Source organism: Clupea harengus, unplaced genomic scaffold, assembly GCF_900700415.2.
Source record: "Clupea harengus unplaced genomic scaffold, Ch_v2.0.2, whole genome shotgun sequence".
Taxonomy (NCBI): Eukaryota; Metazoa; Chordata; class Actinopteri; order Clupeiformes; family Clupeidae; genus Clupea; species Clupea harengus.
In genome coordinates this window covers 70,630-85,181 of record NW_024879608.1, presented here as the reverse complement: position 1 = coordinate 85,181, position 14,552 = coordinate 70,630, and the positions used below count along the sequence as shown (strand labels likewise).

The 14,552-nt window shown below is 40.4% G+C and overlaps 1 long non-coding RNA gene across 1 annotated transcript; it reads left to right on the top strand.

The window, feature by feature from the left end:
• The first annotated feature begins 2,240 nt into the window (after positions 1–2,240).
• LOC122129250 lies at positions 2,241–3,158 on the top strand. The gene is made up of 3 exons (XR_006151752.1): positions 2,241–2,284; positions 2,598–2,727; positions 3,053–3,158. It is a non-coding gene; the product is annotated as an uncharacterized LOC122129250 (long non-coding RNA).
• The last annotated feature ends 11,394 nt before the right edge of the window (positions 3,159–14,552 follow it).

Here is a 14,552-nt window from a genome sequence, read left to right as displayed (position 1 = left end):
GAACCCATCCCCTTCTGAAAATTAAATTACTATCTGTGCTTTTGGTAGGCTTTCAGTTTTTGAGGTGTGTAGGGGGACGGATTTTCTATTAGATAGATGTAAATATCTCCAAACTGGAGCTCAGGCAGGGACTTCTACGACGTTATAGAAATACAAATATCAGCGGGTGCAGTAAAGGGATCACAGGTTCCCAAAATGTAATTTTTTCTAGATATCTCTGTCTGGCTATTGTGGTATGATCTGTGTTTGATGGCGATCGTAATTGAGTAGGCTGCACTGCTCGACGATGTCCACTGTTGGTCGACATCTTCGCTTTTGCCCGCAAGGTATCCCTTGTAGTGTGACTGAAAGCTATGAATTACCGTAAATATTGTAATGTTCTGTCGTCAAGTCTGACATGTAGACTGAACATTTACATTTACATTTACATTTAACATTTACATTTAGCATTTGATATTTGTATTTACATTTAACATTTACATTTAACACTTATATTTAACATATATAACATCGAACATTTACGTTTATATTTAACATTTACATTTACATTTAACATTTACATTTATATTTAACATTTACATTTAACATTTAACATTAACATTTAGATGAAAGATTTATATTATTTAACAACTTTGTGTTACTGCCAAAAATGATCCTTGGAAAAGTTATCGCATGAATTTACATGAATTTATCTCTAAATGCTTGAAAAAGTGACATTTGAATATTGTCATGCTTTTTTTTCCATATGATAATGCTAAATGTACCAAACATGTACAACATTTTACAAACGGCGCCCCATATCCCTGTGCCATCTAAATAGGCCTCATAAAACGTCAAATATTTCAGCAATTGAAGATGCATGAGTAATTATCATCACGCATATCGCTGTAGATTAGGCTAATTCATTGAAAATTGTAGACAGATTCTTTGCAAACCAGTTAGACATAGCTAAGTGAATTGCTAAGTGAAACGTTTTAGCTTAGCTATAGAATCTTTCATTTTCGCCGTCAAGGTCAAATATAAGTGTAGCAGAAAAGAAACAGCAGAACAAGCATAAACTCGACCGGTGAGGCAGAAGTACTGTTTGCCTCCCCACCGTGATTTTTTTTCAAATGTCAGAACAGCAAACAGAAGGTTCTACGCATGCGCTTAACCCAGTTTGTGAGGGATTGCGCAATCTGAGATGAGGCACAGCCTCCCCTGCCCGTAAGTCTTAATATAGACATTTACATTTACATTTAGTCATTTAGCAGACGCTTTTGTCCAAAGCGACGTACAAGGGAGAGAATAGTCAAGCTACGAGCAATAGAACCTGGTGTAACAATAAATACTACTTTACATAAGAAATATAACAAAATGAAATAAAAAAAGAAAAAGAAGTGCAGAATGTAACTGCTGTAATTGCAAGTTACGCACTAGTCGAAGTGCCAGTTAGGACGGGAAGTGCTCTCTGAAGAGTTGGGTCTTCAAAAGCTTCTTAAAGGTAGAGAGGGACGCCCCTGCTCTGGTAGTGCTGGGTAGTTCATTCCACCAACGTGGAACTACAAATGAGAATAGTCTGGACTGCCGTACTTGCACAGACGGCAGTGCCAAACGACGCAATATAGCAATTGTGTTGTTGTGTTGACATTGGAGGTTTCTCCAATGGTTAAAAAACAGGGGAAGTGTTTAATTGCAGCATGGTTTCTTTTTATATTATACTTTTCAGCTGTAACACCCTGGGCCTGTTTCCAGAGGCCTTACATTTTTTTTAGGTCCTATAGAGGTCCTTTCTTTTGTCTCCCCCTCCACCCCCTTCATTGTTGTGAGGCCTACACATACTTTTCTTTACTGTTTTCTTGAAATTGAATAAACTACAAACCCATTTATTCACTGTCATTGATTTGACTTTAACTGCTAACATAATGGAATATAGCCAGGACAGCCTTACAGAGTCGCAACGCTTTGTGTTGCGTTGCTTTGCGTCGAGGTCTGTCTGATCACAAAATTCATAGTTTACCCACCTCTAATTTTACCACTACAGCCCTGAGTGCAGTACATACGTTTGATAATAATAATCCTTAATCCTTATTAATATAATCCTTTGTATGTTGTCATCTACCCCTTTCTTTTGAAAAGTTCCATTTGTGGATATGTCCACAATATCTGTAAATTATGATGAACACATCGGACGTGGCTCCTATGGAACAGTTTACAGAGGATCATACCAGGGAACTCCTACTGCTGTAAAGGTTTTAGTAATAGGAGACAATCTAGTGACTACAAATGAATTCATTATACCTTGGTAAGGCAATTTTATGTACACCTTCATATTTTACATTAAAGTGGGGCTTGTACCGTAGGTAATTACAATTCATGCAATTGTGGTAGTAATAAGTAAATACAGTTCATACAAAATCAACCTGTACCTATGGTTGTTACGCATTTTATGTATTGGTCATTCTGGAGAGAATTTAAGACATCTGAACAACAAAATATTCTAATACAATCAGTAAAGATATGCTGCCTGAATGATCATTTGCCATCAGTTATTGTATCTAAACTGTTTACATAAAAATCACATAAAAATAGAGTCTTAGTTTTAATTCTTTCTTCAGGCGTTTGTCTCACCCCAACATCGTACGAATGATTGCTGTAGCCAGAAGTGAGACACACGTCCTCATTGCTAATGAGTATATCCATGGTGCCAACTTGCAGGAGGTTCTTCACAAAGACACTCCTATCAAGGTAGTGCATCATCATATTGGGTGTATGGTGAAATATGTAGAAGATGCTAGAAAGTTAGAGAACCCCTCAGAGATTCCTGAAAATCTGCATAAATATGACCTAAAGTGTAATCAGATCTCAGACATTTAAACTCATAAAGAGTAGCAATTTTAATTTTAATTCACAATAGATGTAAAAAATGCTACTTGATAATTTTTTGGACTAACTGATCCCACTTTCATTAACCATAGGGTGAAAAAGTATGTGAACCCTTCCTTCCAATGACTGGTGTGAACGCCTTTAAAAATCAGTGAGCTCTTGAAATATTGTTCTATAATACTTTAAGTTGCAGGACGAGGACAAGCTGTTTGTGGCTTTAGATATTGCCATGGCTGTTGAGTACATACATGGAAAAACAATCATCCACCAAGATCTGAAGCCAGCAAATATAATGGTTAGTACTTGATACTCATGTTGTGAATTGGGATACTACATATTTTCTATTTAATATTCATGAAAACCTTTTATTCTCAACGCTATAGAGCTGTAGAATTATGCCATATCAGATCTAAATGTTTTAGACCTGAGAAGCAGAACACAACTGAAAGGATTTGTTTAGATTTTAATTCTAATAAAATGTTCACATTTAATTTACAAAATAAAGATTGCAGAAGAAAACACAAAGGCCTACTTGACTGATTGGGGCATGGCGAACCTGAAGGAAACAATGTCGATGTCGAGAGGAAGCCTTCAATCAGGGGCTCTCTGTGGCCCACTGGGAGGAACTCCACCCTACATGGCCCCAGAATGTCTAGTAGAGTGTGAGGACTGCAGCACCATGTCAGACATGTGGTCTTTTGGCATCACTCTTCTGGAGATGTTCACCAACTCTAAGGCCTGGTCTTACACTAGCCTGCAAGAGCTGCGTAAGCTTCTTCATGATAAAAAAACTCCTCTTGCTCTGATTAAATTACAGCCTGCTCTTGCTGACATTGTGAAACCATTGATAGAATATGAACCCAAGTCTCGCATGAATGCCAAAGACCTGGTGACACTGTTGAAGTCGAAAGTTGATCTCACCAAAAGATACGGGTACAAATGGTAGGAAGACAGTAGTGAAAGAAGTGCTGTTGCATCTGATGTGTATAATCAATGCTGATATATTAAATGCAGGTTGATCACTCTAACCTGTTAATGTTAACATGTATTCCTTCGCTCTTTTTCTGCATGACTGGCCTCACTGCAGCCATGTTTAAATATATATTGGATATTTCCTAGAATTTGTCAAAATGACGTCCCTCCACATGTAAATCAAGTGCATGCTGCACCGTGAAATAGTCCACTCTTTCTGATGGTCCTGGGCTCTGTAAATGGTAAATAATACAAATGTCTCCATTCAATAAAATCAAACCAATCAGAGCATGGAGAACAATGAGGACAATCAAATGCCACTCAGTCAATCATGATTCTTAGCCATGGCAACAACCAGACAGGGAAAGGACTTGGTTGTGTGTGTTTGACAGGTTTTGGCACAGCGGACCTCTAGGAAAAAAGATGACTCCTGTTTTTATATCAGCAGTTTACAGTCTGAGCACTGAAAGGGCTTTTCAGGTTGTGTCATATTGCTATTTTGTATAATCAGAGATAGAGTACATTTTGTTGTAAATATTTTTTTAAACATGATTTCTTTTAGCCATATTTCCTATACAATCATGATGACTTTAATATATACACAGTAGCTAGTGGCACAAATGTATATGTTTAGTACTGTACTGATAAGCAAATGTATATGTAGTTTAAAGCTACAATGGAACTCTGATGGTTTTTAGCAAATCGCAAGCTGAAAATAATGCCAAAGGACTTCCTTTTACAGACAAATGTTTTTTACAAAACAAACTTTTCACAACATGAAAACAATGTTGCCATCATTTCCATGATGTGCAAAGTACAATGGCTCTTAATGACAAAGAAGCTATTTAAGTAAAAACAATTCTCCTGATGACATTACAGATGCACCATTAAATTTGACAAATAAATATATGTATTCTTTATGAGTTTGCTCTCTGCTTTATTCTATGGGAAATCATCTCTCTGTGAGCCTGTTTACTGCCCCTAACTGTATGACTCACAAAATCATACAAGTCCCAAAACTAAATATGGGTACCTGACCATCAAGCAAGATTATGCACAAATGTAATAAACAAGCACAATTAAACATAAACAATAATAACATCAACAAAACATGATTGAGTAGAAAGAGCTGATTTTATACTATCATGTATATCTGGTTTCACAATTAAGCACAATTTCTATATTTTAATCTCTAAGGAAATAAACTGAGACACATCAGTAGATAATGTGCAGGAAGCAGTAGACCTACCTCATGCATTTCCTCAACAGACCAAGATCTATATCGCCAAGGCAACAGTTAGCATGCTAGCAAGCTTTAATCAGTGCCAACTGTTCTGTGCAGCTTGCAAGGCTTTTGCATGCCTTTTAGGTAGTTGGCTCTCGTATTAGATCACTCCTTGCTACTGGATTGAAAAACAAAGACCAGATCCCTCTTGTCCTGTGTTTTCCATCTGAGAACATTATTCACATCTTATAAGAATTTGTAGGTGTTATTTTTGTTTCCAATTAAATAACAGGGAGACTGCTTTTATAGAAACACCCCTTTTTAACAAACAGACAAAATAATGGGTTCAGCTAGCTTAGAAACGCAGCTGAATAGCAAGGCATGGCCTGAGGACCAGATGAAGATAAAGCAATGAAAAATAAATAAAAAGTTGATGAAGGCTGGACGACTGAGCTCTTCAGATAAAAGGATTGAACACTGATCACATTTGTTAGCATGTTTTAATATAACTCAATGTTCCAAACCAGCAATAATACAAATATAGCATTTCATGATTACACTTTGACTTTATTGCAGATACATACAATATACAGTCTTTCTGACAGTGAGTCCAGGGATGACACCGTCACATGACATGTTTTAGTCCTTGACAATTACAAACCAGTCCTGTGATCCTACGGCAAATACTTCAGATGATTGTCTCAATCATCCCTTGATTTAGAAATTACAACAAGAATAAAACAAAATGTTTACAAACAACCAGTTAACAGAAACAACAATAACAACAAAACATAATTAAAGTGACAGATAAACAATGGTGTGACTGGACCGTCCTTCATATTTCAGAAGTACTTCCAGGTTGACAGTTGGTGTGGTGCTGCAGGCTAACTGCTCCTGAAAGCAACATAGTCCTGGGGCATTTGTTCCTACCCCACTGTTGATCTTCTAAAGACAGTAGTGATTAAAGTGACTCTATACAAACAGTGTGACAGGACACTTTGTAAAATAACTGCAGGTACAGCAAACACACCAAGACAGAGGGACACGTTTGTGTGTCTGTGGTTTGTTCCTTTGTCCATGGGACTACTAGAGGTGTTCCTAACATAAAGGCACCATGCACATGTATGTGACTCAGGCAAGAGGAACAGAGAGACAGAAACTTAAAGAGGAAAATGTGATTGACGCTGACAATGTTGTTGTCAGCAGCAGCAGTGGAATTCCATGTCAACTCCAGGTCAAAGGTTCAGGCTTCTGTCTTGAGATTTCATATACAGTCTCCAGTTTTAAGGCAACTTTGAGAGAGAGAGAGAGAGAGAGGGAGAGAGGGAGAGAGAGATAAAGAATGATGAACTGGACTGTCTGACAGACTGCCTGTGCATCAGAACCAACTGATAAGCAAAGTCAAAGAAACTTCTTAGCCTCAGTCACACAGACAGAGACACAGATGAGCTCACCTGCTTCTGAGACTTAGCTGTCATTTTCATTTCATGACTCAAACGCTTCTTAGACTTGAGCTCTTTCAGCCACTGCGGTGAAGCCTCCTCCCTGAAGGCACACACACACACACACACACACACACAATATTCTGTCATTACACAGGCTCTTGGTTACTCAGTAGCTGTCCCCCCCTCCTCAAACACTGTAGATTCAGCCTGGTTTTGAGTCCCAATGCACTAATCCAGCTGTAAAGATACACATATGCAGGCTGATGCTCGTGTACCAAGATCCTCCTTCCATCTTTTAGTAAACAGTAATGAGTGTACAGTAGGCACTTGATCTGGTTGGTATTGTGGACTGTCTGAACATTAGTAGACAGGTGAACAGTCTATGACAGCCAGAAATGACAGAGGTATGTGTGTGTGTGTGTGTGTGTGTGTGTGTGTGTGTGTAGAGTTTACCCGTTCTCTTTGCCTGCAGTGATTGGGGGCAGCACTCGAGAGGCACGCGGCAGGAAGGGTGACTTTGGGGAGCGAGAGAACTGAGATGGAGAGGGAGCAACAGTGCCCTCTGGTGGGCTATCAGAGTCACTTCTCTTCTTCAGTTGGGCCTTAGAACACAGAGGAAAAGCATCATCATCGGAACTATCTCTGATCCCCATCAAACACGCGCGCACGTACGCGCGCACGCACGCACGCACGCACGCACGCACACACACACACACACACACACACGAATGATTCACTGAATAATTAGAGGAAGGTGTTATTCGTAAATTAACTGAATACATAGATGACTGATTAAGCATATGGATGTTAATAAGGGAGCACATTCAATAAATGATGAATGAATGAATAAATATGTGGATTAATGAAAAGGTAGACAGCAATTGGACAGATAAGAAAGTAGATTAACTGGATAAGGAGTGAATGAGTGAATACTCTGCTGAGTGATTAAGTAACTGGAGGCCAATAAAATCACAGAATAAAATAAAAGGAGATTCATTAGTTAATATGAGTTAATGCATAATTAACTAGCTGTATAGGTAATTAGATAAATTAGACAGTGAATGAATGAGTGAATATGCCCAGCTGTGGTGCCTCACCTTGAGGGCAGAGGGGTCCATGCCTGGGAACAGAGCCACTCTCTGGGGATGAGATGAGGAGGAAGAGGGGGCACCTCTTAGTTTCAGAATCCTCCTGCTCACATGGCTCACCCTTCTCTTCTACAGGGATGGAGAGGAGAGGAGAGGCAGAAAGAGTGAGGGAGGGAAAGAGAAGGATTGTGTGTGTGTGTGTGTGTGTGAGAGAGTGTCTGTCTGTCTGTCTGTCTGTCTGTCTGTCTGTCTGTCTGTCTGTCTGTCTGTCTGTCTGTCTGTCTGTCTGTGTTTGTGTGTACCTGTGGAGTCTTTGTACTGGTTCTCTGGCAGGGCAGACAGCAGTGCGCTGTGGCGGGCGACTCTAGAGGGGGGGGCTCTCCTGTTGCGCTTCTTACTCAGCTGCACTCTCGAATGCATGGCGCTGGAGTCCAGCAGAGACATTGAGGTCTGTACGCACACAAACGCACGCACACAGATGCACAGAAGCACACACACGCAAGCGCGAGCACACACACACACACACACACACACGCAAGCACACACACACGCAAGCACACACACACACGCAAGCACACACACACACTCATGCAAGCACACGCAAGCACATGCAAACATGCAGACACACAAAAACAATACACAGACACACAAACACAATCACACAGACACACACACAATGTGGTTAGTTTACATGTTGAGTCACTCACACGGAATCAGTTCTTGGCCCTGAAGTGCCATGACAAGGACATTTAATTGCCTCTGTGTATGAAATGTGCTCTATAAATAAACTTGCCTTGCCCAGCTGTTTAGTTATTAAAGTCCTAAACCTTCTCATAGGGTGATGCATGACTGACTAAACAGCCTTCAACAACATGAGAGAGAGCCTTCTGTAACAGTAGGTGGGTCTGCTGAATGAAACTAGTCAGCCAGCTGAATCGCTTTAGAACGATCTTATAATATTTATAACTGTGCTTTATGTATCACGTGCATCTATGGTAAATGTAGTTATTCATTTTCATCCGAGGTGAGGATGTCCAAGGAGAGGACATTGTTGACATCGAGGTGAGCCATGGGTAAAAGGCCAGCGTTGAGCAAGATTTTGAGCAACTTTTTGGTCCACACTATTGAAGAATATTTGTGTTTTTCATATACTTTCTAAGTAATTTCGATTCATGTGAATTCCTCCCCAACACGAATGTATCACATTCATGCCACGTTCATTAACACACACATGGTCAGCAAGACCCTTCCTGTCTTCCATGGAGGTACGTTCTTGTATTTCTTTTTTAATTTACAATGAAAAAGTAAAATATATATATATTACCTCTATAAAAATGTGTCAGAACTGCCACATGGAACTCCAGCCTCTGCCATAAGACAGGTACATATTTCCTCTCTGAGTCTTCCCTCCATGGTAATGATGCACTTTTAAAGATCAACCAGATGGTGGTGCTTTATTACCACTGATGCCACTGTATGCGCAGGCATACTTAGTTCTCCCTAATCACTTTTCTGAGAGTTAGTCATTTGTAAATTGCTCGTTTACCAAGATCGTCCTACCATCTTTTAGTAAACAGTTATGAGTGTACAGTGGGAACTTAATCTGGTTGGTATTGTGAGCCATGGGAAAAAGGCCAAGCTTGAGCAACTTTTTGGTTCACACTATTGAAAAATATTTGTGTTTCCATATACTTTCTAAGTAGTTGCAACTCATGTGAATTCCTTCCCCACAAGATTGTATCCCATTCATGCCATGCTCATTAACACACAAATGGTCACCAAGACCATTCCTGTCTGACATTCACACCTTTCATATCTAGGTAGACTCCATACTAGATACTTTCATGGTACGTTCTTGTACTTTTTTATTTTCTACAAAAAAGGTAAAAAAAAATGATAACCCCTCTATAAAAATCTGCCAGAACTGCTACATGGAACTCCAGCCTCTGCCACAACACAGGTACATATTTCCTCTCTGAGTCTCTTCCTTCCATGGTAATGATGCACTTTTAAAGATCAACCAGATGGTGGTGCTGTTATACCACGGACGGCACTGTATGTGCAGTTCTCCCTAATCACTTTTCACGTATTCCCTCTCTGAGTCTTACCTCATTTGCATTTCACTTTTAGTGAGTAAATAAAACAGTGTAAGGCTATGCACGCTACTGACTGCGTAGATTTTGAGGATTGACAGGCAATGCAATGTCAAAGCAAGCAAAATGATGGGCTTAATAATCATTAATAATAATTTATCTCTTTCTCTCTCTATGAAAGCCCCAGAGTAGTTCCTACCTCACAAGTGAAGGTAAGGTTTCTTTCACTTGTAGAAATCCTTTCATTGTGTGCAGTCAGAACAAGAGTGCCCAGCTATCTAGCTTCAGAGTTGGACTTGTTCTGTTATGTTATCGCTCCTCTGTCATGGTAGTGAGCAGAGCAGGGCCAACATTAACTGCTCAAACCCTGGCAAAAATGTCTTCACAAATCTCTTGTGCCGTTCAGATCTCATAAACGTTTGCTGCACTGCCCAAATCTACTGATTGAAGAATTCTGAATTCCTTACTGTTGTGTGGAAAAAAAATATCTCCAAATTCAATGTGTCCTAGATGCAAAGGACAGGCAAACTGATCAGTTTTCTCCTTCATCATAAAACATCATGGGTAAAGATACTGAGTAAGTGCTGTCTGCAGGATCTTAACAGTCTTAATGTAGGAGATCAAAGAGTATTCTACTAGTACTCCTTATTGCATGGGTGAGATTAGCACTGACATACTATAATGTCTGTTTTAACCTGTTTCCAGTGCAGGGTCACATAATGGCTACATAGTATCATGCATGTATGTAATTATTATTTATTTTTTTAACCAACACTAATCTGTGCTAAAATAGAGGATATCGCAAAACATAATCTATGCATCTGACAATGCTTGTTTGTGTTTTGGTAACACTTTACTTGAACCCTGCTTTATAAGGATAACATAACTATGTCATGATCTTGTCATGGCAGATGTCATATGCTCGATAACAATCAATTACTGCCAAATTAATCCTCCTACTGTGTTTGAGATCAAATTGATTCTTTTTGGGTTAAAAAATAGGCAAAAGTGCTTTTTCATCCTGAAAATTCCACTAATTGTCTCATTTCAGGTGTGTGTTTAAAGCCCCATCATGCAAATGCTAAATTATTTTGAAGCTGCTATTTAAAGGAATAACTGCTACATAATGTTCCTTTAAAACACAGACATAGGCTATACCGAGACGTTTTCAGTTTTAGTGTCACTTACTCTGCAGGTACAGAAGGCAGGTTGTCATAACTAACATGTCGACACTCCATAGTAAGTTATTCAATGTTTTTGGAGATCAAATGTTTTCTACTGGATTTCTGTTGGGTACGTAGGCTAGTATAGATCATCACATTGTGTTTCCTCCAAGTATGAATCCCCAATGGTTAGTTTGAATCCTCAGGTTAGTTTGGGATGTAAGCCTATTGTGAATCTCCAACAAGTATTCCTTTTCCTTCATAATTCAAATGACTCACTAATCTAATCAGTCAACTGGTTATTCACATTGGTTTCTGATGGAGATAATTTCCAAACACTGTTAATGACTTAAGACTATAATAATCAAGTGCCTTGTATTAATATATTCCTTGTATGAATCATGTAATTATGAAAGCAGGAACATGGATTTTCTGTGTGTGTGTGTAACTTAGAATATTAGGTGCCATTTAGTCTGCATATGTACAAGAGCATGTTTAGACCAGAAGTGATAAGAAGGGTATAATCAGTTTCTTTTGAGGTCATGGACATAGGCTACTGTTTGTGTTCCCTATCGCAGTTGACTGCCATATAACAGATGGGACATGACGTTAGTCACGGTTCCAATAGAAGCATTTATTCATTCACGCCTGAAAGGCTGCGATTCGTTAATTCCCTCTCCTGAGCCCGCCCCTCACGGGCGCCCAGGTCAGAGGTACTGTTAGAGCAGGATTCCTGCCCTTCTCAAGTATCTGTGACTGATGTTTGCAAATCCTTTAAGAGAGTAAATACAAATAAAGTTCCAGGACTGGACAACATCCCAGGTTGCGCTCTCAGGGATTGTGCATCTGAACTGGCAGAGGTATTTGCCGACATCTTTAACCTCACCCTGTTCCTGTCTGTCGTCCCCACATGTTTCAAGAGGGCCACCATCACCCAAGTCCCCAAGAAATCATCAGTGAGCTGTCTCAATTATAACCGCCCAGTTGCTCTCACATCTGTTGTGATGAAGTGCCTTGAGCGGTTAGTCAAAGACCACATTACATCCTCCCTGCCTTCTGCATTAGACCCACTCCAGTTTGCCTATAGGCCAAACAGGTCCACAGATGATGCCATAGCTTTGGCTTTGAACACAGCTCTCTCCCATCTGGACCAGAAAAACCCCTATGGATGCTCTTCATTAACTTCAGCTCCACCTTCAACACCATAGTACCATCCAGGCTCATCCTAAAATTGCTAGACCTGAACATCAAGCCCTCCATGTGCAACTGGATCCTAAACTTCCTCACTGAGAGGCGACAGGCGGTACGGCTGGGTAACATCATCTCCCCCAGCCTAATACTCAACACCGGCGCCCCACAGGGATGTGTGCTAAGCCTCCTGCTGTACTCATTGTACACACATGACTGTGTAGCCACTGATATATCTAACACCATCATCAAGTTTGCTGATGACACCACCATAATCGGCTGCATCAAGAATGGTGATTGAGTCTGCCTACAGAGCAGAGGTGGCAACCTTACCAACATTTACAGCCAGCGCTGCAGGAGAAAGGCCAAGAGGATTCTTTCTCACCCCAACCATCCCAGCCACAGTCTTTTTACCCTCCTGCCATCTGGTAGACGGTACAAAAGCATTCTGACCCGCACCAACAGATTCAGAGACAGTTTCCACCCTCATGCCATCAGGATGCTGAACTGTCCTACATCCCCTCACACTTAATATGGTCAACAGCATACAACTTGCACTTGCCATTTTATTTTAATTTATAACTTCTTCTTAATGTAAACATGAGGTGTTGGGTGCAGTCGAGCAGCTGAGAGACAACATCTGTCACACCCAGCAGCGGTGTCTCTGCTATCTGTGCCCAACAGACAAACACATGAGCCTGCAGGTAGTCATGGCGACTGCAAAGACAACTATAAAACAGGTGAGCGCTAAAGAGAATGCTCAAACAACAGGGCAAAGCTGTGATATACATGGAGTCCTGATAAACCAATGGCCACTGAAAACACAATTTCTCTTCACCTAGTGGTCTCCTGTGGTACTACGCAATTCAGAAAAGCACAAAATTTTTTCATTTTTCTTTTTAGCTTTCATATTCCATTGTGTTTATCGCAGCCCGTTCTTTTAGATTCAGAGGAGATGAATAACGCTGATTACACATAAATCATGCCTAATTGTGTTATTATACCAGTTATAGTGGTACGATATTGGGATTTTTAAGAGACTCCCAAATCACTCAACCAGATCCCAACCAAACTCTCAAGTAAACAGACATGGTCAAATAGATGGTGTCACGCCTTTTCTTTAGGGTACCGTTTCCCACTACTTATAGAGAACTCTAGCAAGACAAATACTTTCATCAGATCAGTGTTTTTGTAATGTAGGTGTTGATTGTTAACTCTGAAAAGAGATAGAGAGATGCGCTGTCTGTTGAAATGCAGGAGCATTAATTAGAGGTAGTCAGATTGGCTAAGTGGAACTGTGTCTTTACCCACAGAGGGAGTTCCGTAAATCCCATACAAAATTCCAGCAGAATATCCAGGAGAGAGAGAAGGAGCTGCATGAGCTGAGGAAGGTTGTGGAGACTCTCGAGGTGAGAACTGACCACATAAGACAACAGCTGGCTCAGCAATCGCTTGTTATTGTGTTATCACCGTTATGGAGGAGCAATGTCAGGGCTCTCCTCCAGTCATTCAGTGAGAGACCCTGTAGGAAAATATTTCCTAGTCAGACCAACTGTATGGGATGCTGTTTGGGTCGACTCCTCTTTTGTTTTGGGCCTCTGTGCTCCATTCACCCAGAGAGGAGTCCTATCAGCTGACATTAACCCTCTTAAAATGAAGGCCGCTATTCTGACAGAAGGTTGTTGATCTTTGTGCTCAACAACCAATCAAATTTCACCCCTCCCTTCTGTGCTCCTGAAGTATCGTGTTGATCGGCTGAAATGATCAATGGGTCGGTCTGAGACACTCCATTTGGTTACCGTGCCAGGACTGTGCACCTACACAAACTTAACAAACAGCTAGAGGACCCTGAGGTGAATTTGGCTGAATTTGACAAAAAAGAATCACATACTGCACCTTTAAGGCTGAGCAACTGTCTGGGACCCCTGTGAAGTCCACAGACAGACTTCCTCTGACATCCTCTGTGTCTCCTACTAGCGCTGTGCCCAGGCAGCTGTGGAGGACTGTCAGAGGATCTTCAGTGCCCTCCTGCACTCCATAGAGAGAAGAGCTGAGGAGAAGCAATGCTGTTAATACACATGAACACCATAAAATAAATATACAGGGAAACCAATATACCACCATTACTTGCTAAATACACCACCATTTTTGCCTTCTCTGTTGGGCTATATGATAAAAGCACATTTCTTAGATATTGCCACTAGGGGTCCCTGTCGCTCATCACTTGATGCTGTGCACTCCCATTCATACTGCACTCTCCCAAAGGAATGAATCACTGACTACACTACACTAATCTATGTTTTCCCTCTTCTGCCTTCTACCTGTAGACTTTTCAGTCTGTGTGTAAAATTCTGTGATAAAATGAACAGGATCATATTGTCATGAGAAACAGTTCATAGGATATGTTTAAAACCAATAAAAACTTATATTGTGTTAAAAGGAGTTCAAATGCAAAACGTCTTTAATTCACTCATTGTTTACTCCATTCGTTATAATTCAGAGCTGAGGTATAA